Source organism: Pogona vitticeps, chromosome 1 (genome assembly GCF_051106095.1).
Source record: "Pogona vitticeps strain Pit_001003342236 chromosome 1, PviZW2.1, whole genome shotgun sequence".
NCBI lineage: Eukaryota > Metazoa > Chordata > Lepidosauria > Squamata > Agamidae > Pogona > Pogona vitticeps.
Genome location: NC_135783.1, coordinates 198,709,213 through 198,733,837, shown reverse-complemented (window position 1 = coordinate 198,733,837; position 24,625 = coordinate 198,709,213). Strand labels below are relative to the sequence as shown.

The following is a 24,625-nucleotide window of genomic DNA, read 5'->3' as shown; positions in this document are numbered from 1 at the left end:
TATTTTCACCACTCCAACATTACTTTCAAAATTCAGATAAAACATCTTTCCTTTGTCTTTCCTATAGATTGACAGTCAGATCACAGCCAGGGTTTGGATTATCAAATGACAGGAAAACAAAAACAAATTAAAGTATAATAACCTTAAAGGGGACAGAAAGCATCATTTCTGTTCAGGAAAGCCCATAAAAGTGATATCCTTGACACACAATCACATGACTCAGGAAAAGAGAAAACCGTGCCTAACTCAAGAGAAAAAGTGCTTGATGGTGCACTACTCCCCCAAAATGCAAAGATGCAAAGACTGATATTTTCCTTCAACAGAGGGCGAGAAAAGGAAATACTTCTACAAAATAAAAAGCGCACTGTGACATACCACTCCCCCAAATTACGACCATGCCAAGCCTGATGTTGTCTTTGAAAAGAAGGAAAACCACCACTTCTGTTCAGGAAAGCCCACAGAAGGGATTTCCTTGACAACCATTCACACAAGACGGGTAGAGGAAATACGTCGCCTAATCCAAGATGAAAGGCGCCTAAGGACGCACCAGTCCCCCAAAATGCAACGATGCAAAGACTGATATTTTCCTTCAACAGAAGAGAAATGACTGCTTCTCTACAAGAAAGTCATTTCCTAGAAAACCATCCACAAAGGACGGGTAAAGGAAATACTTCTCCATAATAAAAAGCACACTGTGACATACCACTCCCCCAAATTACGACGATGCCAAGCCTGATGTTGTCTTTGAACAGAAGGAAAGCCACCACTTCTGTTCAGGAAAGCCCACAGAAGGGATTTCCTTGACAACCAATCACACAAGACGGGTAGAGGAAATACGTCGCGTAGTCCAAGATGAAAGGCCCCTAAGGACCACCAATCCCCCAAAATGCGACGATGCGAAGACTGATATTTTCCTTCAACAGAAGAGAAATGACTGCTTCTCTTCAAGAAAGCACAAGAAAGTCATTTCCTAGAAAACTATCCACACAGGACGGGTAAAGGAAATACTTCTCCATAATAAAAAGCACACTGTGACATACCACTCCCCCAAATTACGACGATGCCAAGCCTGATGTTGTCTTTGAACAGAAGGAAAACCACCACTTCTGTTCAGGAAAGCCCACAGAAGGGATTTCCTTGACAACCAATCACACAAGACGGGTAGAGGAAATACGTCGCGTAGTCCAAGATGAAAGGAGCCTAAAGACCACCGATCCCCCAAAATGCGACAATGCGAAGACTGATATTTTCCTTCAACAGAAGAGAAATGACTGCTTCTCTTCAAGAAAGCACAAGAAAGTCATTTCCTAGAAAACTATCCACACAGGACGGGTAAAGGAAATACTTCTCCATAATAAAAAGCACACTGTGACATACCACTCCCCCAAATTACGACGATGCCAAGCCTGATGTTGTCTTTGAACAGAAGGAAAATCACCACTTCTGTTCAGGAAAGCCCACAGAAGGGATTTCCTTGACAACCAATCACACAAGACGGGTAGAGGAAATACGTCGCGTAGTCCAAGATGAAAGGCCCCTAAGGACCACCGATCCCCCAAAATGCGACGATGCAAAGACTGATATTTTCCTTCAACAGAAGAGAAATGACTGCTTCTCTTCAAGAAAGCACAAGAAAGTCATTTCCTAGAAAACTATCCACACAGGACGGGTAAAGGAAATACTTCTCCATAATAAAAAGCACACTGTGACATACCACTCCCCCAAATTACGACGATGCCAAGCCTGATGTTGTCTTTGAACAGAAGGAAAATCACCACTTCTGTTCAGGAAAGCCCATAGAAGGGATTTCCTTGACAACCAATCACACAAGACGGGTAGAGGAAATACGTCGCGTAGTCCAAGATGAAAGGCCCCTAAGGACCACCGATCCCCCAAAATGCGACGATGCGAAGACTGATATTTTCCTTCAACAGAAGAGAAATGACTGCTTCTCTTCAAGAAAGCACAAGAAAGTCATTTCCTAGAAAACCATCCACACAGGACGGGTAAAGGAAATACTTCTCCATAATAAAAAGCACACTGTGACATACCACTCCCCCAAATTACGACGATGCCAAGCCTAATGTTGTCTTTGAACAGAAGGAAAGCCACCACTTCTGTTCAGGAAAGCCCACAGAAGGGATTTCCTTGACAACCAATCACACAAGACGGGTAGAGGAAATACGTCGCGTAGTCCAAGATGAAAGGCCCCTAAGGACCACCGATCCCCCAAAATGCGACGATGCGAAGACTGATATTTTCCTTCAACAGAAGAGAAATAACTGCTTCTCTTCAAGAAAGCACAAGAAAGTCATTTCCTAGAAAACTATCCACACAGGACGGGTAAAGGAAATACTTCTCCATAATAAAAAGCACACTGTGACATACCACTCCCCCAAATTACGACGATGCCAAGCCTGATGTTGTCTTTGAACAGAAGGAAAATCACCACTTCTGTTCAGGAAAGCCCATAGAAGGGATTTCCTTGACAACCAATCACACAAGACGGGTAGAGGAAATACGTCGCGTAGTCCAAGATGAAAGGCGCCTAAGGACCACCGATCCCCCAAAATGCGACGATGCAAAGACTGATATTTTCCTTCAACAGAAGAGAAATGACTGCTTCTCTTCAAGAAAGCACAAGAAAGTCATTTCCTAGAAAACCATCCACACAGGACGGGTAAAGGAAATACTTCTCCATAATAAAAAGCACACTGTGACATACCACTCCCCCAAATTACGACGATGCCAAGCCTGATGTTGTCTTTGAACAGAAGGAAAACCACCACTTCTGTTCAGGAAAGCCCACAGAAGGGATTTCCTTGACAACCTATCACACAAGACGGGTAGAGGAAATACGTCGCGTAGTCCAAGATGAAAGGCCCCTAAAGACCACCAATCCCCCAAAATGCGACAATGCGAAGACTGATATTTTCCTTCAACAGAAGAGAAATGACTGCTTCTCTTCAAGAAAGCACAAGAAAGTCATTTCCTAGAAAACCATCTACACAGGACGGGTAAAGGAAATACTTCTCCATAATAAAAAGCACACTGTGACATGCCACTCCCCCAAATTACGACGATGCCAAGCCTGATGTTGTCTTTGAACAGAAGGAAAACCACCACTTCTGTTCAGGAAAGCCCACAGAAGGGATTTCCTTGACAACCAATCACACAAGACGGGTAGAGGAAATACGTCGCGTAGTCCAAGATGAAAGGCGCCTAAGGACCACCGATCCCCCAAAATGCGACGATGCAAAGACTGATATTTTCCTTCAACAGAAGAGAAATGACTGCTTCTCTTCAAGAAAGCACAAGAAAGTCATTTCCTAGAAAACCATCCACACAGGACGGGTAAAGGAAATACTTCTCCATAATAAAAAGCACACTGTGACATACCACTCCCCCAAATTACGACGATGCCAAGCCTGATGTTGTCTTTGAACAGAAGGAAAAACCACCACTTCTGTTCAGGAAAGCCCACAGAAGGGATTTCCTTGACAACCTATCACACAAGACGGGTAGAGGAAATACGTCGCGTAGTCCAAGATGAAAGGCCCCTAAAGACCACCAATCCCCCAAAATGCGACAATGCGAAGACTGATATTTTCCTTCAACAGAAGAGAAATGACTGCTTCTCTTCAAGAAAGCACAAGAAAGTCATTTCCTAGAAAACCATCTACACAGGACGGGTAAAGGAAATACTTCTCCATAATAAAAAGCACACTGTGACATGCCACTCCCCCAAATTACGACGATGCCAAGCCTGATGTTGTCTTTGAACAGAAGGAAAACCACCACTTCTGTTCAGGAAAGCCCACAGAAGGGATTTCCTTGACAACCAATCACACAAGACGGGTAGAGGAAATACGTCGCGCAGTCCAAGATGAAAGGCGCCTAAGGACCACCACTCCCCCAAAATGCGACGATGCAAAGACTGATATTTTCCTTCAACAGAAGAGAAATGACTACTTCTCTTCAAGAAAGCACAAGAAAGTCATTTCCTACAAAACCATCCACACAGGACGGGTAAAGGAAATACTTCTCCATAATAAAAAGCACACTGTGACATACCACTCCCCCAAATTACGACGATGCCAAGCCTGATGTTGTCTTTGAACAGAAGGAAAACCACCACTTCTGTTCAGGAAAGCCCACAGAAGGGATTTCCTTGACAACCAATCACACAAGACGGGTAGAGGAAATACGTCGCAAGACGGGTAGAGGAAATACGTCGCGTAGTCCAAGATGAAAGGCCCCTAAGGACCACCACTGCCCCAAAATGCGACAATGCAAAGACTGATATTTTCCTTCAACAAAAGAGAAATGACTACTTCTCTTCAAGAAAGCACAAGAAAGTCATTTCCTACAAAACCATCCACACAGGACGGGTAAAGGAAATACTTCTCCATAATAAAAAGCACACTGTGACATACCACTCCCCCAAATTACGACGATGCCAAGCCTGATGTTGTCTTTGGACAGAAGGAAAACCACCACTTCTGTTCAGGAAAGCCCACAGAAGGGATTTCCTTGACAACCAATCACACAAGAAGGGTAGAGGAAATACGTCGCGTAGTCCAAGATGAAAGGAGCCTAAAGACCACCGATCCCCCAAAATGCGACAATGCGAAGACTGATATTTTCCTTCAACAGAAGAGAAATGACTGCTTCTCTTCAAGAAAGCACAAGAAAGTCATTTCCTAGAAAACTATCCACACAGGACGGGTAAAGGAAATACTTCTCCATAATAAAAAGCACACTGTGACATACCACTCCCCCAAATTACGACGATGCCAAGCCTGATGTTGTCTTTGAACAGAAGGAAAATCACCACTTCTGTTCAGGAAAGCCCACAGAAGGGATTTCCTTGACAACCAATCACACAAGACGGGTAGAGGAAATACGTCGCGTAGTCCAAGATGAAAGGCCCCTAAGGACCACCGATCCCCCAAAATGCGACGATGCAAAGACTGATATTTTCCTTCAACAGAAGAGAAATGACTGCTTCTCTTCAAGAAAGCACAAGAAAGTCATTTCCTAGAAAACCATCTACACAGGACGGGTAAAGGAAATACTTCTCCATAATAAAAAGCACACTGTGACATACCACTCCCCCAAATTACGACGATGCCAAGCCTGATGTTGTCTTTGAACAGAAGGAAAATCACCACTTCTGTTCAGGAAAGCCCACAGAAGGGATTTCCTTGACAACCAATCACACAAGACGGGTAGAGGAAATACGTCGCGTAGTCCAAGATGAAAGGCCCCTAAGGACCACCGATCCCCCAAAATGCGATGATGCAAAGACTGATATTTTCCTTCAACAGAAGAGAAATGACTGCTTCTCTTCAAGAAAGCACAAGAAAGTCATTTCCTAGAAAACTATCCACACAGGACGGGTAAAGGAAATACTTCTCCATAATAAAAAGCACACTGTGACATACCACTCCCCCAAATTACGACGATGCCAAGCCTGATGTTGTCTTCGAACAGAAGGAAAATCACCACTTCTGTTCAGGAAAGCCCACAGAAGGGATTTCCTTGACAACCAATCACACAAGACGGGTAGAGGAAATACGTCGCGTAGTCCAAGATGAAAGGCCCCTAAGGACCACCGATCCCCCAAAATGCGACGATGCGAAGACTGATATTTTCCTTCAACAGAAGAGAAATGACTGCTTCTCTTCAAGAAAGCACAAGAAAGTCATTTCCTAGAAAACCATCTACACAGGACGGGTAAAGGAAATACTTCTCCATAATAAAAAGCACACTGTGACATACCACTCCCCCAAATTACGACGATGCCAAGCCTGATGTTGTCTTTGAACAGAAGGAAAACCACCACTTCTGTTCAGGAAAGCCCACAGAAGGGATTTCCTTGACAACCAATCACACAAGACGGGTAGAGGAAATACGTCGCGTAGTCCAAGATGAAAGGCCCCTAAGGACCACCACTCCCCCAAAATGCGACGATGCGAAGACTGATATTTTCCTTCAACAGAAGAGAAATGACTACTTCTCTTCAAGAAAGCACAAGAAAGTCATTTCCTACAAAACCATCCACACAGGACGGGTAAAGGAAATACTTCTCCATAATAAAAAGCACACTGTGACATACCACTCCCCCAAATTACGACGATGCCAAGCCTGATGTTGTCTTTGAACAGAAGGAAAACCACCACTTCTGTTCAGGAAAGCCCACAGAAGGGATTTCCTTGACAACCAATCACACAAGATGGGTAGAGGAAATACGTCGCGTAGTCCAAGATGAAAGGCGCCTAAGGACCACCACTCCCCCAAAATGCGATGATGCGAAGACTGATATTTTCCTTCAACAGAAGAGAAATGACTGCTTCTCTTCAAGAAAGCACAAGAAAGTCATTTCCTAGAAAACCATCCACACAGGACGGGTAAAGGAAATACTTCTCCATAATAAAAAGCACACTGTGACATACCACTCCCCCAAATTACGACGATGCCAAGTCTGATGTTGTCTTTGAACAGAAGGAAAACCACCACTTCTGTTCAGGAAAGCCCACAGAAGGGATTTCCTTGACAACCAATCACACAAGACGGGTAGAGGAAATACGTCGCGTAGTCCAAGATGAAAGGCGCCTAAGGACCACCGCTCCCCCAAAATGCGACGATGCGAAGACTGATATTTTCCTTCAACAGAAGAGAAATGACTGCTTCTCTTCAAGAAAGCACAAGAAAGTCATTTCCTAGAAAACCATCCACACAGGACGGGTAAAGGAAATACTTCTCCATAATAAAAAGCACACTGTGACATACCACTCCCCCAAATTACGACGATGCCAAGCCTGATGTTGTCTTTGAACAGAAGGAAAACCACCACTTCTGTTCAGGAAAGCCCACAGAAGGGATTTCCTTGACAACCAATCACACAAGACGGGTAGAGGAAATACGTCGCGTAGTCCAAGATGAAAGGCGCCTAAGGACCACCGATCCCCCAAAATGCGACGATGCGAAGACTGATATTTTCCTTCAACAGAAGAGAAATGACTGCTTCTCTTCAAGAAAGCACAAGAAAGTCATTTCCTAGAAAACTATCCACACAGGACGGGTAAAGGAAATACTTCTCCATAATAAAAAGCACACTGTGACATACCACTCCCCCAAATTACGACGATGCCAAGCCTGATGTTGTCTTTGAACAGAAGGAAAATCACCACTTCTGTTCAGGAAAGCCCACAGAAGGGATTTCCTTGACAACCAATCACACAAGACGGGTAGAGGAAATACGTCGCGTAGTCCAAGATGAAAGGCCCCTAAGGACCACCGATCCCCCAAAATGCGACGATGCGAAGACTGATATTTTCCTTCAACAGAAGAGAAATGACTGCTTCTCTTCAAGAAAGCACAAGAAAGTCATTTCCTAGAAAACCATCTACACAGGACGGGTAAAGGAAATACTTCTCCATAATAAAAAGGACACTGTGACATACCACTCCCCCAAATTACGACGATGCCAAGCCTGATGTTGTCTTTGAACAGAAGGAAAACCACCACTTCTGTTCAGGAAAGCCCACAGAAGGGATTTCCTTGACAACCAATCACACAAGACGGGTAGAGGAAATACGTCGCGTAGTCCAAGATGAAAGGCCCCTAAGGACCACCACTCCCCCAAAATGCGACGATGCGAAGACTGATATTTTCCTTCAACAGAAGAGAAATGACTACTTCTCTTCAAGAAAGCACAAGAAAGTCATTTCCTAGAAAACTATCCACACAGGACGGGTAAAGGAAATACTTCTCCATAATAAAAAGCACACTGTGACATACCACTCCCCCAAATTACGACGATGCCAAGCCTGATGTTGTCTTTGAACAGAAGGAAAATCACCACTTCTGTTCAGGAAAGCCCACAGAAGGGATTTCCTTGACAACCAATCACACAAGACGGGTAGAGGAAATACGTCGCGTAGTCCAAGATGAAAGGCCCCTAAGGACCACCGATCCCCCAAAATGCGACGATGCGAAGACTGATATTTTCCTTCAACAGAAGAGAAATGACTGCTTCTCTTCAAGAAAGCACAAGAAAGTCATTTCCTAGAAAACCATCTACACAGGACGGGTAAAGGAAATACTTCTCCATAATAAAAAGGACACTGTGACATACCACTCCCCCAAATTACGACGATGCCAAGCCTGATGTTGTCTTTGAACAGAAGGAAAACCACCACTTCTGTTCAGGAAAGCCCACAGAAGGGATTTCCTTGACAACCAATCACACAAGACGGGTAGAGGAAATACGTCGCGTAGTCCAAGATGAAAGGCCCCTAAGGACCACCACTCCCCCAAAATGCGACGATGCGAAGACTGATATTTTCCTTCAACAGAAGAGAAATGACTACTTCTCTTCAAGAAAGCACAAGAAAGTCATTTCCTACAAAACCATCCACACAGGACGGGTAAAGGAAATACTTCTCCATAATAAAAAGCACACTGTGACATACCACTCCCCCAAATTACGACGATGCCAAGCCTGATGTTGTCTTTGAACAGAAGGAAAACCACCACTTCTGTTCAGGAAAGCCCACAGAAGGGATTTCCTTGACAACCAATCACACAAGACGGGTAGAGGAAATACGTCGCGTAGTCCAAGATGAAAGGCGCCTAAGGACCACCACTCCCCCAAAATGCGACGATGCGAAGACTGATATTTTCCTTCAACAGAAGAGAAATGACTGCTTCTCTTCAAGAAAGCACAAGAAAGTCATTTCCTAGAAAACCATCCACACAGGACGGGTAAAGGAAATACTTCTCCATAATAAAAAGCACACTGTGACATACCACTCCCCCAAATTACGACGATGCCAAGCCTGATGTTGTCTTTGAACAGAAGGAAAACCACCACTTCTGTTCAGGAAAGCCCACAGAAGGGATTTCCTTGACAACCAATCACACAAGACGGGTAGAGGAAATACGTCGCGTAGTCCAAGATGAAAGGCGCCTAAGGACCACCTATCCCCCAAAATGCGACGATGCGAAGACTGATATTTTCTTTCAACAGAAGAGAAATGACTGCTTCTCTTCAAGAAAGCACAAGAAAGTCATTTCCTAGAAAACCATCCACACAGGACGGGTAAAGGAAATACTTCTCCATAATAAAAAGCACACTGTGACATACCACTCCCCCAAATTACGACGATGCCAAGCCTGATGTTGTCTTTGAACAGAAGGAAAACCACCACTTCTGTTCAGGAAAGCCCACAGAAGGGATTTCCTTGACAACCAATCACACAAGACGGGTAGAGGAAATACGTCGCGTAATCCAAGATGAAAGGCGCCTAAGGACCACCGATCCCCCAAAATGCGACGATGCGAAGACTGATATTTTCCTTCAACAGAAGAGAAATGACTGCTTCTCTTCAAGAAAGCACAAGAAAGTCATTTCCTAGAAAACTATCCACACAGGACGGGTAAAGGAAATACTTCTCCATAATAAAAAGCACACTGTGACATACCACTCCCCCAAATTACGACGATGCCAAGCCTGATGTTGTCTTTGAACAGAAGGAAAATCACCACTTCTGTTCAGGAAAGCCCACAGAAGGGATTTCCTTGACAACCAATCACACAAGACGGGTAGAGGAAATACGTCGCGTAGTCCAAGATGAAAGGCCCCTAAGGACCACCGATCCCCCAAAATGCGACGATGCGAAGACTGATATTTTCCTTCAACAGAAGAGAAATGACTGCTTCTCTTCAAGAAAGCACAAGAAAGTCATTTCCTAGAAAACCATCTACACAGGACGGGTAAAGGAAATACTTCTCCATAATAAAAAGCGCACTGTGACATACCACTCCCCCAAATTACGACGATGCCAAGCCTGATGTTGTCTTTGAACAGAAGGAAAACCACCACTTCTGTTCAGGAAAGCCCACAGAAGGGATTTCCTTGACAACCAATCACACAAGACGGGTAGAGGAAATACGTCGCGTAGTCCAAGATGAAAGGCGCCTAAGGACCACCGATCCCCCAAAATGCGACGATGCGAAGACTGATATTTTCCTTCAACAGAAGAGAAATGACTACTTCTCTTCAAGAAAGCACAAGAAAGTCATTTCCTAGAAAACTATCCACACAGGACGGGTAAAGGAAATACTTCTCCATAATAAAAAGCACACTGTGACATACCACTCCCCCAAATAAGATTAACCCTGCTTCAAAATGCGACGATGCCAAACCTGGTATGACCATGGAATAGAAGAGAAACAAACAATTCTCTTCACAAAAGCCTTAAAAAGTGGTCTCCTTGACACCCTCCCTCCAATGACGGGTAGTAGTAGTTCTCCTGCCTGATTAGAACTTCACCCATGGCCAACATGAGTCGATGCCAAGCCTGCCTATTTCCCTCTAAAGGAAGAGAAGCCAATGCTTCCCTTCCTGAATAAATTCAATACAAGGATTATTTTGAAACCCACCCACATGAGACGGGTACATGAAATATTTCTGAGTTTTAAAAACAGCACCCCTCTCTAAAAGGTGACGACAAAAGCCTGTTGAATTCACAGTAACATGGGAGAAGCTATCACTTCCCATCAGCCAAGGAAATAAGCAGCCTTTGCATTGCCTCATTTCAGGGAGTATCACTGATGGGGCAATTTTAATATTGGGCCGGGGGACATATTTCTCAGGCCCTACCTGTGTGGATGTCAAGGAAATGCTTTTCATGGGCTTCCCTCAAGAGGATTCAGTCAGTTATTCAGAGTCTCTCTTGGGGTAGAGAGAAGAAAACACCCATAATAGATGAGGTAATGGTAGTTTTTAGCTTCTGGGAATAGCTGACTTGGAGTTTGCGGCACAGCACACTATTTTAGGCAGAAGTGTGCATTAAATGGGTAGAAACACATTCATAGAATGACTGTTTCACTTTCCCCTTACGTACCCAAGAAATTAACTTTCCTTTCATCTCATTCTCCATTATGCAAATAAAAACCTCCCGTCCATCCCTCTCCACTCCCAGCCCCACCCCTTCCCTTTCACAAACCCTCCCGCAATGCCCTCTCTGCTCCCAGCTGTGTGCCATGCCTACCCCAAATCCCCTTTCATCCCCAACCCTCTTGTCTCCCTCCCCTCAAGCCCCATCTACCCCCCCCCACACACACACCCTGCCTTTTCTGGCCCAACACGAGCATGGTCCCGACCACCCACCCACCCACCCACCTCTCCTGTCAATGCCTCCTCGACGCATCCCATCTAATGCCCAAGGTCTCCTCCTGCCCGCCACAACTGCAGTTCTCTCCCCCACCCCCAGCAGTCATTCCCTCCTCGACGCGAGCCCTGTCTATCCCCCCGTATTTTTCCGGCCAGCACGAGTGCGGTTCTGCACCCCATATTCTGTAGTCATTAGGAGGCATTTTTCTCTCTTTTTGCCAATGGCCGTCGGTCACAGGTTGAAAGAAAAAAGAATTGCTGGACTATGTTTCAAGGTCCAGTTTAGGAAATATACAGTAGCATTTCAATATGGTCTAGCGTGGGAACGCCCTCCTCAAGGACACAAGCTGATGTCTGTTCTTCAGTGCAGATCACACTCTCCTGGCACAGGGACAGCTGCTCCTGACGGGGAGCCGTGACTCATTCATTCTGCCTATTTTCCCTTGGAGTTAGAGCAAAACTTCAAAGGCTTTGTCCGGCCAATTCTAAGTGGCCGTTAGGTAACTAGTGTCCTTCTGAATTCTGTCAACAATTGGTAAGTTTTTTGAGGTTAACAAAAGGGAGTTCTTGGGGCGTCGCCCTACAAATTCCGCCGGCGGACATCTAGGTGTGGACTGACTTCTTGCTTCTCTCTCTAAAGTCAATTGCTTTCTCTTTGTTCTGTGATCACCTAAACCATTAGCCTTTTCGTTTCATGATCACTACAGTCTAGGATGTCTCTCAGGCGCCAGACATTTCAGAAGATGCAGAAGCCGTTTGGCATATAAAGTCCAGTTCTTTCAACCAAGAGTTCACGTGCTTGCACTTGATGGCTCACTGAGCTTTCTAACACAAAGTGCACATCTCCGACTTCCTGCAGGGAGAAAAGAAGACAAAATTGCAATGGTCAGAACATTCATTTCTTTCCAAGGATAAGTACTTTTGCACTGAAATACTTCTGCCCCATGTTCACAGAAGCATTAAAGGCAACAAACCTGCGTTATTCAAGTTCGCATTTGGCCACACAACTCTAAGCAGAAAAACACGTTGAAGGAACTAGAACCCTGACATTTCCATCCACAAAAAAATCAGTCAAGAATATTAGAAAGAAATGGATAGAATAGAAATTTAAAATCTGGCACACAAGGTCTTTCTTCTTTACACAAGGAAAAAACTATCAGATGAGAATAGTTTAAATGTGGGAAATCACACCTTTATTTTGGCCATTTGACAATCCTGAATCAACTGTATGCTTTGACCTTAACTCATGACAGTCTCTCATTCACTCTTTTCGACTGCTGCTTTTATTTGTTTTTTTAATCTGAAGTAACCCAAGTCATGCCGTGTACGCCTTCTTAGTCTTTAATCTTTCCATGGATATAAATAAGTTTTTACCTTTTCATAACCATGTTCTCAACCACTGTGTTAAGTGGTTTTAAGCAACATCAGGTGGAGAACTTTCAAAAAAGGATTTACAATGTCATAACATTGTCCAATCCTAAACAGACTTTCTATTTTTTAATGTTTCATTATCTCCATGGCACTAATTGTAAGAATAATTTATACTTTATATTAAAGTATTTTACATGGTTAAATTAAGGGGAAGAAAACAATACTCAGCATTCACAGAAATGCTGCAAAGGTAAACTACAAAAATAAATCCTCCTGCACACATGCAGCACTTCACAATATTTGACTTACTACAGCACTTCAACTCTGTACTTCTACTCCGTCCCTTTACTTAAACTGGCAGCAGAGGCCATCGCTTCCCCTGTAAAGATGGCTCAGATGCCTCCTTTCTCTGAACCTGAAAGGTCACTTGCATTTCGCCGGCACATCTGGTTTGCTATGTGGGGAAAATGCCTTGCGCCAAACATCCCTTAATAGCTCCTGGACAGACTGTGAAGACAGTCCAATTCCAACTAGCTTTTAATGATGTACTGTGCAAGCAAACCAAGCAAAGCTAAACCAGTTGAAAGGAACTGCTGACCCAGTTTAACTGGTTTTTTCTAGACTCTTCCAGGTTCACTATTAAGTGTGAAGCCTCTTACAGAGAAGATGCACTGACCACTTAGTCATGCTTTGAGCCAGGGTGATGCAAAAGTACATCCAGGCTCAAAAGCAACCTTAAGGACAAAGCCTTTTCTGAGATTTAGGCAGCTAAGAGTTGTTCCCACCAAAAACAATACAAGCTTCCTACCTCTCCTCACAGAGTAACATGGCTTCAGTGCTCAAGCAGAGTTCCTCATAACAGCAGACTGGCTGACATGTTCCAGCCAGAATAAAGCTACTGTCCAGAGCTGCTAAGCTCAGCCATTTCCTCCAGCTGCCCTTATATCCCGTCACCCTCCATCAGAGCCTGCAACCTTTCCAACCAAGCAGGTGCCGTCCTTTCTGAAGCCAACTAATTGGTAACTTCTGGAAGAGTAGCTCCTGGAGGTCACCAGGTGTGCCTAATTAGCACACCAAGGGAAGCCAAAAAATCCTCCCCAGTTTCAAGGCCTATAGATAGCATTTTTCACAGCCAAGATGGCTCCCTCATTGCCCGAGCCTTCTTTCTCTCCTCTCCACTCTTTTTGTAATTCTGAAGTGAATAAGACATCCAAAATATATAAACAGGTAGCTGCTTTTTAAATATCTTCTCCAATCTTTTCTTTAAACAATATATAGTACTTTCAATTTGTTCTTCCTTACTCTGCATTTCTATTTCTGTCCAAATTAAATTTTTAATACTTTTAATAATATCTGGCATATGTCTGAGTCAATTTGCTACATAATATAATTCTAAATTGGGTAATCCAAGACCTCCTTTTTTGTGTTACATGCCATAATTTCTTATTAATCCTCACTCATTTATATCCATTACAGTAACAATTTATCATTATCTTCCATTCTCTCAATTGTTTTTCTGCAATCTTTATAGGAAGCATCCAAAATATAAAGTTTAATTTATAAATAATTTTCATTTTACATAATGCTACTGTATCAGAAATTAAAGATTTCCTGGTTTGGTAATCTTTTATCCGTCCAGTTATCTTTTTTCAATCTATCCAAATTTATTTTAATTATATCCTGTAAATTCCAGGTAATATTAATCCTGAAATATTTAATAACATTTCCCATTTTTCCTCCAAATATTGTGTCATTCTTCATTTCTCCTTATCTGAGTGGTTTAACAGTAAACATTCTGACTTTCCCCAATTTAATCCCATATCCTTGAATTCCTCGTAAGGCTTGTGTTAGATCTAAACCAGATCGAGCCTATCCACACCAAAATAGTAGACGCCTTGTGACAGGGGGACCAGAAAGGTGCCAGTAGGACCGCTCGGGGTGGGGGCTGGTTCATTCAAACAAAGACATCCTCTGATTGGCATCTTTAAGAGCACGCCAGCCCTTTCCTAGTGTAGTGAATCAAACACCAAGCTAAACACCCGTGTAGTCAGTCTCATTGCTGGGTCTGCCAGGATATATATTACTACACCTAAATCATCCCCAGATTTTAATTGGCACGTAACAGTGTCCAAAATCGACTGTATAGCCCTTGATTCTATCCATTCTAATCTCAAGGCATTATTCAGCCAATGCTTGCCTAATTCCCATCTGTTCATTGCATGGCACTGCCATCACAACTGTTGAAGGTATTGGAAGCACCAAATCCAGGATTCATCCTGTTCAGGTGAGCGAATGGTGGCCTGGTTTGTTCTTTCTTTCAGATATGGACAGATTTGCACGTTATAGATTTTATCATTGAAGCACCTGAGCTGAATGGGCAAGGGATCTAGCAGAATGATAGAGAAGTGCTTTATAGGCAGAATGCCCTGCTTGCCAGGTCTAGGGAGGGGCTGCTTCATTCCACAACAAGGGGAGGGATCTTTATTCAGCCATGAGCCACTTATGGATCAGTCCCGGGTGTCTCTAGTTAGTGCTGGGAAAGATGGGTGTCTTCTGCAATCCAATAGCACTGAGCTTGTTGGAACAGCAGTCTGAGGTTGTGTATGGTAACATCCTGTGTTTATATTCTGCTGTTTATATGGCTGGTAATGGCTGGTTTATATTCTGCTGTTTTGTCATTACTGTTGTTTCTAGGAAAGACTTGCTAAATGCCATGGCTCCCAGTGTGGTTTTTGTACTCCTGGAATGGTGATGTCTGTCTACACTTTATTGCAAAACCATGCCGAACCATCTTCAGAACAGATATATGAAGCACTGGCAGGTATGGGTCTAAAACAAACAGCATGTTTTGTCAAAGCTTTCTTATATTAATTGAAAAGTTAAAAGTTCTCATTCAGTTATTTGTTACGCAGGGAGAGAAAACTACTGTTAGGTATGGAAAGAAAACTATTTATGCCTGGTTTGCTCTGAGTTTAGAAATATTTCTGAGCATAAAATATGGAAAATGAAATCAGAAAGGAATGTATGAATTTCTCTCTAATCTCTCCATTCAGTTTAATGCCATGTTTCCTGTAACCACAAGGAAATCAGACTTTGGGTTCCAGTTGCAAAATGGATTAAATAGACTTCTCTCTAGCTAAAACTGCCACAGCTCTTAATTCTGGAAGAAATGTCAGTATTATTAATACCTCCTAATTTAAAATCTCTATTGAAACTTTGACTTTGTATCAGTGAATGGGGTAGGAGATATTTAACAAAGTTATCCTTCTCCTTTAATTTCCTAGTTCATGTCCCACGTGACATGGAATGGAGCAAATTAAGCCACCCCTGCTGGCTATATATATATATATAAAGACAATATATATATATAAAGACAACTCTCCACTAAAAAGTGATGATTTCCCACCAAGCTTCCCTGGGCTTATCTTTGTGTTGTGTAGTCGCTGGTTTTTAATTCATTGTTGCTTGCTGCAAATCCCATTCAAACTTCAGAGTGAATGACCAATTTAAATCTCCTCTTGGAAAGAGTTGTCCAGAAAAGATGGCAATTCTGTTGTGAAATAAGAATTTCAGTTGCTTACTTTATTATGCTCTTCCTTTCTTAAGGCAATCTCTGCCGTTTGTACGGGATACAGGTCAATATTTGAAGGCTGCAAGACCTTCTGTAAAAGAAAGGTAAGTTTTTTTGGGGGGGGCGGCATTCTCTTGATAGCATGATCTGGCTTATTCCTTTGCGTCTTTGCCAATACCCATTTTTAAAAGAAGCCCCAGGTTTTTTAATGATTATTAAATTTTGTAAGGCTGAACAAACATCATAGAAATAGCAAAGCATACATTTCAGAAACTAGCAGAGAACCTTGGGTTTGGATCTCTACAAAAGCTGAAATCCTGTTTGAGCAGACATACCATGTAAAGGTGGTGAAGTCCCCAGCTGTGGCAATTTTGGGGGAGTACTTTTTTTTTTTAAAGATTCAACTTGAAAGTCCTAGTGATCCGCTGGAACCCCCAGTTAAGGCATTGTGGCAGCGACACTTTTCAGAAATTAAAGACTTCTCTCCTGTCCTGCAGCTGACAAATGACTTTCCCATAATGAAGAGGATTCTAGAAGAGTTTCAGGGTGATCAGAAATGTTTTACCTGTATTTCTGGAAAAATCTCCATGGCTGATGTGGCACAACGTGCAAAACAGGGTTTCAGCCATAGCAATATAATGTGTGAAAACTGTAGAGATTTTCAGCAACTGCAACAATGGACTTTGATTTTTTAAATGGTGTGGGAGGTGTGTTTGTGTCTTTGTCCCTGTTCCAATGAAAAAAATGATATTGAGTGACGTCTGTGGTATTTCTTGATCCCAAGGGAATTGCAATATATTAAGAGTTAGGAAAAGGTTAGGGTTACAGATGATGAGGTTAGGGGGTCTTGCATTTTAAAAACATGTTAAGAATTGCAGTGTCTCCCACAAATGAGATAAATATATTGACAATCAGAATATGTGACTTCTGCTTTTTGGCATCATGGTTTGCACAAAAAGAAGAAAAGAAAAAAAAGTAAGGGGTTATTTTGTATTCCAGTATTCTACTGACTACAAGAAAAAAGTACTCAAAGCTGAGTTTGAGTTCGTTGCACTTTGAGTGAAGTCCCAGGCAAAAATATCAAATTAGACGTTTCATAGATTTACCATGTTAAGAATAAATTCTGATTATTTCTTTAGGACTTTCAGTCTTGTAACATAAAGGAGAAAATAAACTGTTGCTTGGACATAGAGGAAAGCTTCTCTCCCTATAAACAAAATGACATATGTGTCTGTTTTTGTACATTTATGTTCACTATAAGAATTCTATGGGGCAAGTCTTAGAAAGATAAAACTTCTTCAGCACAATTTTGTGTACGCCCTGCCTTTGTTTCACCATAATAATACTGTAATGTTTCAAAAGTGGCCTTGGGTCTTGAAGAACTGGGAAATCGCACAGGTTTTCCATAGCTCTAGGAGCTGAAAGCACACTTAAGTGTGAATGAGTGAATACATAAAAGTTTGAAAATGTTTCAGGGGGGTAGAAAGTGAGGAGGAAGCTCAAAAAGAAAAACAGACCAGCAAGTGGGATAAAGGGCATAATGAGAATTTGCCCAGTGAAGGGTAAGAGGCATGACTATTAGTAACTATTTGCATACCATGCTGAGGAAGCTGTGTTGACCATAAGGCAAACTCCCAAATTTTTGCTGTGATGATACCTTTGTGTGACTTGACAGCAAATTAATAACCTCCAACAGTCCTATCGTTAACACCCTTCCGTCCTCATGTCTTGCAAATAAAAGGGCATGGATATCTTTATTAGGCCAACTAAAAGAGGCAACATTTCTCTGTGTGAGCTTTCAAAGATGTTAGATGTTATTAAAAGGAGGGGGGGCTCTACTATAATGTCTGCAGCTTTTTCTATGTTACATCTTTAGGTTTAGGTGATTTAGTATTTTACAAGAAAGTCTTTCACTCGATACAGGACAAGAAATACCAGGTGTTCAAACTAAATGCAAACAAATATAGACTGGCTACTGGAACACACCAAAGAATTGCAGAAAATATGTGTGTACTCTGTAGATTATTTAAAGTATTCGGCTGTGTGGATGATGAAAACTTTTATTTATTTTTTTAGCATTTTATTATTTTTATGACATGCATACCTACAACAACAGAAATGCCTACAAAACAATAGCACATGAAACTAACAAAACATACAAGACTGACAAAACAAACATATAGGCGGGGAGGTATTTCCCATACCAGCTTATCTATTATATAAATTCTGACTACAGAAGTAATATATCCCTGTGCATCTGCACATGTTATATTCCGCATCGCTATTTTACGTATCTAATTAAATGTCTAACATCCTAAATTTATAATAATTTTTTTAAAATTCCCTCATCTGCATTTCCATCCATCTGTCTCTCATCATAAACATTCCTCATTTCCTCTTTAAAATTTCTTATCCACCATAATATCCTTACAGGTCTATTCATTCCTCAATCATCTCCATTCTTATATACAGAAAACTATGTATCTAATCTTTTCAGCATAATCACTCTTATAGTTCACACATATTTGTTATTTCCATATACATGACTTAGAGCAAAACATCCAATATTATTCATCATCATTTCTAAAATTCATAAATCACATACGCTTGTCTAACTTTAAATTTCATGTCTGGCCAAATTTGCTTATAGTATATTAGTCATGTTGCTTTGTTATCTACCTTAAACCAATTGGCTTCTATTATTTATTCAGCAAGTAACTTCCTCTTTTCTAATTTCTATTTATCAGCTCCAGTGTCGTCAAACCGGGACTGGCCTTTCTAATCTTGTCAACATTGCCACTATTATGATCACACATATTTAATGTCTCAATATATATGCCTCACAAACAAAGTATTTTCCAGTTTTGAAATGCCATCTATAATATTTCTTTAAAATATTTTCTGTGTGATTGACTAATTTGATCCCAATGTAGTCAGTATTTTGGTTTTGGAGCAACATAGTCTGTGATCTATGTTGCTCCAAAACCAAAATACTGACTACATTGGGATCATTTTCGGGGAAATGTGGTATATGTCTGGATATTTGTGACAAAAGGAGACCAGGAGTCCTTCCACACATTGAAAAGATACAGGCAAGAAACACCAGCTACAGAGATGAGAGCAGATACAATATTAATTCCAGGTTATATTATTGGTCCTTAACTCTGATTGTAAGATTAGTTTGATTTATGGGTGTTAAGAGTACAGTTTTCTCAAAAGTTATGGGCTAAATTTATGATTATGCCAGTGAATTTAGAACTATATAAATATTCATTCAGATTCTGGCCAGTATATTGTTACTAATATTTGTTAATATTTAAAAGTGCATTTCAGTGGTTTATGTGTATTGTTTGTTTTGCTTGTTATGCATTAAGGATATTTAAAGATGTACCTGTATTTAATTTTAAGACAAGAAGAATATTGAAGGCAGGAGGCATGCCTGCTGTGTTCCTTTCTCCAGTATCAAGAAGTCAGTAGTGTTATATCGATTTGACAGTGAGCCTGCAGAGATTCTCTTTATTTGATCCTTTTAGAAGAGGGGGTCGTGTTAGTCTCTTCATATCACGAGCAAAAATAAAAAGGAAAAATCAAAAATAAAGAAGCCAAAAAAAATGTGGCACCTTAAAGACTGTTAAGAAACTGTTGTAATAATTTCCTTTGTTTCTTTTACGGGCATCCTCTCCTTTCATAAGTATTTGGTTTCTAGTTAGTAACATGGGTATCTTAATAAATCTATATCCTTTTATGGGTTCCCCTGAAATACAACTTTGAGAACATCCAAGAGAGTATGGGTACTTTAACTTAGGGAGTTGTTATTTTAACAATATGGAGGCAAATAGTTGAGTCATTTCATTCATTGAGTCTTGTCAAGTGAGGAAGAATGAATGGAGAGAGCAGAAGAAAGGTCTAGGTTAGTCACCGGGTAATTTAGATGATTTAGAAGATGATGCCTTAGTATGATTGGAGGCAGTGATGAGGCCTATATACGATTCAGTCAGTTGGTTTCTGGCAGAACTAAAGGCAAAAATATAGTCAAGCCTCAAGTGTTATGTCTATGCAAAATGATGTCTAACGCCTTTCTCCATGGTGGAGCTCTTTCCAAGAACCCAGAAAGCCAAACTCTGTAAATGCTGAATGAACAGTAGGAGTGGATATTCAGTTCCTAGAACTTCTATCTATGAAGTAAGCTCTAGTGTTGGAAGTCACCTCAAAGGATAACTGTGCCTCGTTTAAAGGCTTCAGGGTATCCTAGATTCTAGAAGGAAATACCAGAAGTCTTTAAAAACCTGATGAAACCCTCATGGTTTAGGGACAACTGTGTACAGTTGTACCACATATAGAGATTTAACATTTCTGAACATTTCATTTTTTTTTTTTTTGGAAAAAAATTCCCCTGTTTTTTTTCTAAAAGTTTCCATTCCCCCCTCAAAAATGATTTTTTTCTGGTTTTTTGTTTGTTTGTCCAGAAAAAAATGGAAAAAATTGGGGTGGGGAGTTTTTCCCCTATTTTTTTCCAGACAGAATGGAAATGTTTGGAAGTTTTACATCTCTAACTACATAGGGACATGGTGGCGCTGTGGGCTAAACCGCAGAAGCCTGTGCTGCAGGGTCAGAAGACCAAGCAGTCGTAAGAGTGAATCCACATGACGGAGTGAGTGCCCGTCGCTTGTCCCAACTCCTGCCAACCTAGCGGTTCAAAAGCATGCAAATGCAAGTAGATAGATAGGGACCACCTCGGTGAGAAGGTAACAGCATTCCGTGTCTAAGTCGCACTGGCCATGTGACCACGGAAGATTGTCTTCGGACAAAACGCTGGCTCTATGGCTTGGAAACGGGGATGAGCACTGGCCCCTAGAGTCGAACACGACTGGACAAAAATTGTCAAGGGGAACCTTTACCTTTACCTAACTAGATAAGCCTCTTGTAACGAGTGGAAGACTAGACTCAATAAATTTGAGCCAAACATGCTTGTATGAATTTGCTTCATTCTGACCCTATAGTGATTACGGGGCTGGTTGGATACCTCAGTGGTTTATGTATCTGGTTGTGGAGCCAGAGATTGGGAGTTTGATTCCCCAATGTGCATCCCAGAAGATCCAGCCTATGTAGCCTTGGGCAAGTTACACCCTGCAAGGGTGTCCCAACAGAAAGGAATAGTAAATCACTTATGTGTACTTTCTACCTAGAAAACCCTGGAGAGGGTTGCCATAAGTCAGAATTGACTTGACAGCACATGATGATGCTTCTTTAGTGATTATGGTGTTGGTTACTTTTTTCAGCAGTTGCTAGCCTCTATACTTGATCATACCATTTATTAAGGGACAATCCCATTTGTATTTTCCAGCACTGCGTTGTTTCAGGTCTGGTCACCACAATCAGTGATGTGACAAGACTCTAAGAAAGAGATTACCAGTGTTGGAATTTATCAGAAAACAGTTCTGGGCCTAAAACAAACTAGAATTACCCTCAATTTCTGGGAATAATATCTCTTTCCAGAAAGGGGCACTCCCAGCACATGTGCCAATACGACAGTGGTTAACCTCCTCCATGGCATCAGGTTGACCGTAATCGATTCACCCTACAGAGTCTTAGAGGAGCTTAACTGCCAAAGGTTTATCAGCTGAGGAGAACGTTCTTCTGTCTGTGCATATACTGATCAAAATGACTTACCTCTCTGTATTGACTTTCAGCGCTCTTGTTCAATGTTGGTACAGTATTAAGATCTTGTTCCGAAATCGCCTTAGTTGAGACACCACCCTTGTAATAACCATTGTATATGTATGGCAGACGTGAACTCTTAAAAGTATTTGAGTCCAATAATGGGGCACTCACAAGCACTAGTGGGCCTCGTGGCCAGTTTTTGAACTCTGGAAAAGGCGGTGAAAGGCTGCATTGGATAGATGTGAAGCCACGTAACATCAGGGGTATCCAGATTCTCTTGCAGTTGCGGGATGGCATACATGGAAGATGTGGGCCTGATAATTCCATAGATACTCAGGGCTTCCCTTGGCACTGCTGATTAATGATATGAAATCCTTCAACTCAAAGGCGTTGTATTAAAGGCAAGGCATTCCTGAGAGTTGCCGTTTGCTCCAGGCCATCCCAAAGGCAAACCTCCTTCCTACGAGGGCTTATCACAACCCGTTCAAGGAGCTTTGTATCATTCTTCAAAGGAAACAAGGACTGAGCCACCCTTTTTTCTTCCAAAATCAGGGACTCAATCTTTTATGAACATTTACCGTAGTTCTCACACCAAGAACTAGATACGATTACCAATTTGCCTTCAATTGATTTGTGAACCTAGAATAACATCTCCATTTCATTTGCTGCTTTACTAATACTGTATAAAGAATGGTATATTGCTTGTCATTTTTCTATGCTCAGCCAACACAAGGCGATGGGCAGATCTGCAAGGATTCCCTCTCTATACTTTTTTTTGCAAAGACACACAGTGATGACAAGCTAATGGACACCTTGGCCTCTCACTAAACTGGCTATCTCCATTTTATTTTGCAAGCCATTTGCCTTTAGAAACAGTGGCCAAAAATTGGGCCAGATGTTCTGAAGATTTTATGTAAATGTATATTTATGTATTTTAATGGTATTGTTTATTTACATTTTATTACTTTGATTTTCTCTTTTGTTAAAAACAACCCAGAATGGGTGGTTTTTAACCACTCGATGGATGGGTGGCTGGGTGGGTGGGATTTCTGGCCAGATTCTTTCACCCCACCCCAAACTCAGTCAGTTTTTGTAGAATTTATACATAAAGAAGAAGCTCTTGAGAACTTAAAAGCGCACCTTGTTTGTAACTTTCTTGTGATCAAATAAAAATTAATTTCAAGGGGCCTCTGACTTCTTGGGTTTCCTCGTTGTTGGTGGAGCAGTGGCCCAGGAAAACCCGAGAGTGGGAATGATGCCAACAGTCACCACCAGAAGTGACATATTTAGGAAACTGGTGGTCAAACTAGAGTTCACCTACAAACAAAATAAAAGCAACAACTTTGTCCCTGTGCTAGTCCACAGCAGAATATGCTTGTGTCATACGGTATAAATACAGCACATGCCAAATAAGTGGATGCAGCTTTTAATGAATTATGCGTGATTATTATTGGTTGCCAGAAACATGCACCATTGAAAAAGTCTCTTATTTGGCTGACATTGCCCCTCTAGATGTACGTTGAGAGGTACTAGCAAATAATTAACAAAATAAGGAAATACAGCACCAAACCCACCCACTTCATGGACACCAACTCCCTAGGCGCCCAGAGGCAGCCACTGCTCTCAACCAGCAGATTTTGCAGTACCAGTGTATTTTTGCCATCTATCCATAGCATGGATCAACATGAATTTTAATGTACGTTCATCTACAAATCATTGCCCATCTCCATTTCCATCGATTGTGGCACTGGCGTGAGAGGTTGAACTAGAACCTTCTTTGAAGTGGCATATTTTCTCCCTACTTGTACTCTGCAAGGAGCTGTCCATCGAGTGCTCATGGTGTTGATGGTGAAGATGAGGCTTGCCAGGTCTCAGAAAATGAGCTGCTGTGCCAGGAAATGGCTGGGCTCCTCTGAATCTCCAGGTCAGGCAAACAAATGTGAGGAGCAGTGGTGGAAGGGAAGGAACGAGTCTCGTTTATTGTTACGGGGTGGCCATAGTGTTTGGGTACCCAACTCCAACCCTCTCCGAATGGCACCAGGGCTCACTGGCTTCCTGTGTCTGTCCAACACGACATGTAATATACTTGCTTAGGAGCTCAGACAGGGAACCCACAATGTCTAGTTCACTCCCTCACACATGCATGGAGAAATATTATGTTCCCAATTCCTGTCACATCACAAGTCCCCACACCATGACTTCACAAAGACCCATCCCAGGCATTGGGCCCCAGATATAATGACGGTATGGGGAAGATAATCCTGTGACAACCCCTGACAAACAAGACAACACTTCAAAACCATTCCAGAAAAATTCTTTTATTGCCTTCGGAAAAGAGGCTTAACGGGTATCCTCAGCAGAGACAATGGCCTGGTTCAGCTCCAGCAGCAAGCCTGTCTTCTGGTCCCTCACATCCCCCTGGGGAAGAGGAAGCTTCGGGCCCTGCAAGAGAAAGAGAGAGAGAAAAACAGCTAAGGGCCAAGCTCGTCCACTGCTGTCAATCGGCTTAAACCCAGGCGTATCCACCCACCAATGTTCTGGCAGCTTCATCCTGAAGTTTCGCCTGCCAACATCTACTGGCTTCCACCAGGAATATCCACCTGTTCATCTCTTCCACTCTGCTTCTGAAGCCAGCCTCTTCCAGCTCCCAAATGCTTGGGTCACACGCACGCCCCAGTGACATCCCCATGGAAGCGCCAGCCAGCCCATTCACACACACAGCAGCCACACACCCCTGGAACACACACACCTTCACTCCACCAGCCATTCATACACACGCCCGGGCTTCCATCCACTGATATTTACCAAGCTTCCGCCAGCTAGTTTCAGGAGGCTAA

General features: G+C 42.1%; 2 long non-coding RNA genes across 4 annotated transcripts; one reads left to right on the top strand and one right to left on the bottom strand.

The window, feature by feature from the left end:
* Positions 1–11,746: 11,746 nt before the first annotated feature.
* Positions 11,747–13,504, bottom strand: LOC144589405 (uncharacterized). The gene is made up of 2 exons (XR_013545493.1): positions 13,365–13,504; positions 11,747–12,038 (listed from the first exon to the last, which is right to left on the bottom strand). It is a non-coding gene; the product is annotated as an uncharacterized LOC144589405 (long non-coding RNA).
* On the top strand, positions 12,034–21,767 carry LOC140703711 (uncharacterized). 3 transcript variants are annotated; one of them, XR_013545491.1, is made up of 5 exons: positions 12,034–13,783; positions 14,803–14,840; positions 15,251–15,377; positions 16,163–16,231; positions 18,875–21,767. It is a non-coding gene; the product is annotated as an uncharacterized LOC140703711 (long non-coding RNA). The 3 variants fall into 3 exon arrangements; XR_013545490.1 differs by lacking the exon at positions 14,803–14,840; XR_013545492.1 differs by lacking the exons at positions 12,034–13,783; positions 14,803–14,840 and adding an exon at positions 14,933–15,152.
* The last annotated feature ends 2,858 nt before the right edge of the window (positions 21,768–24,625 follow it).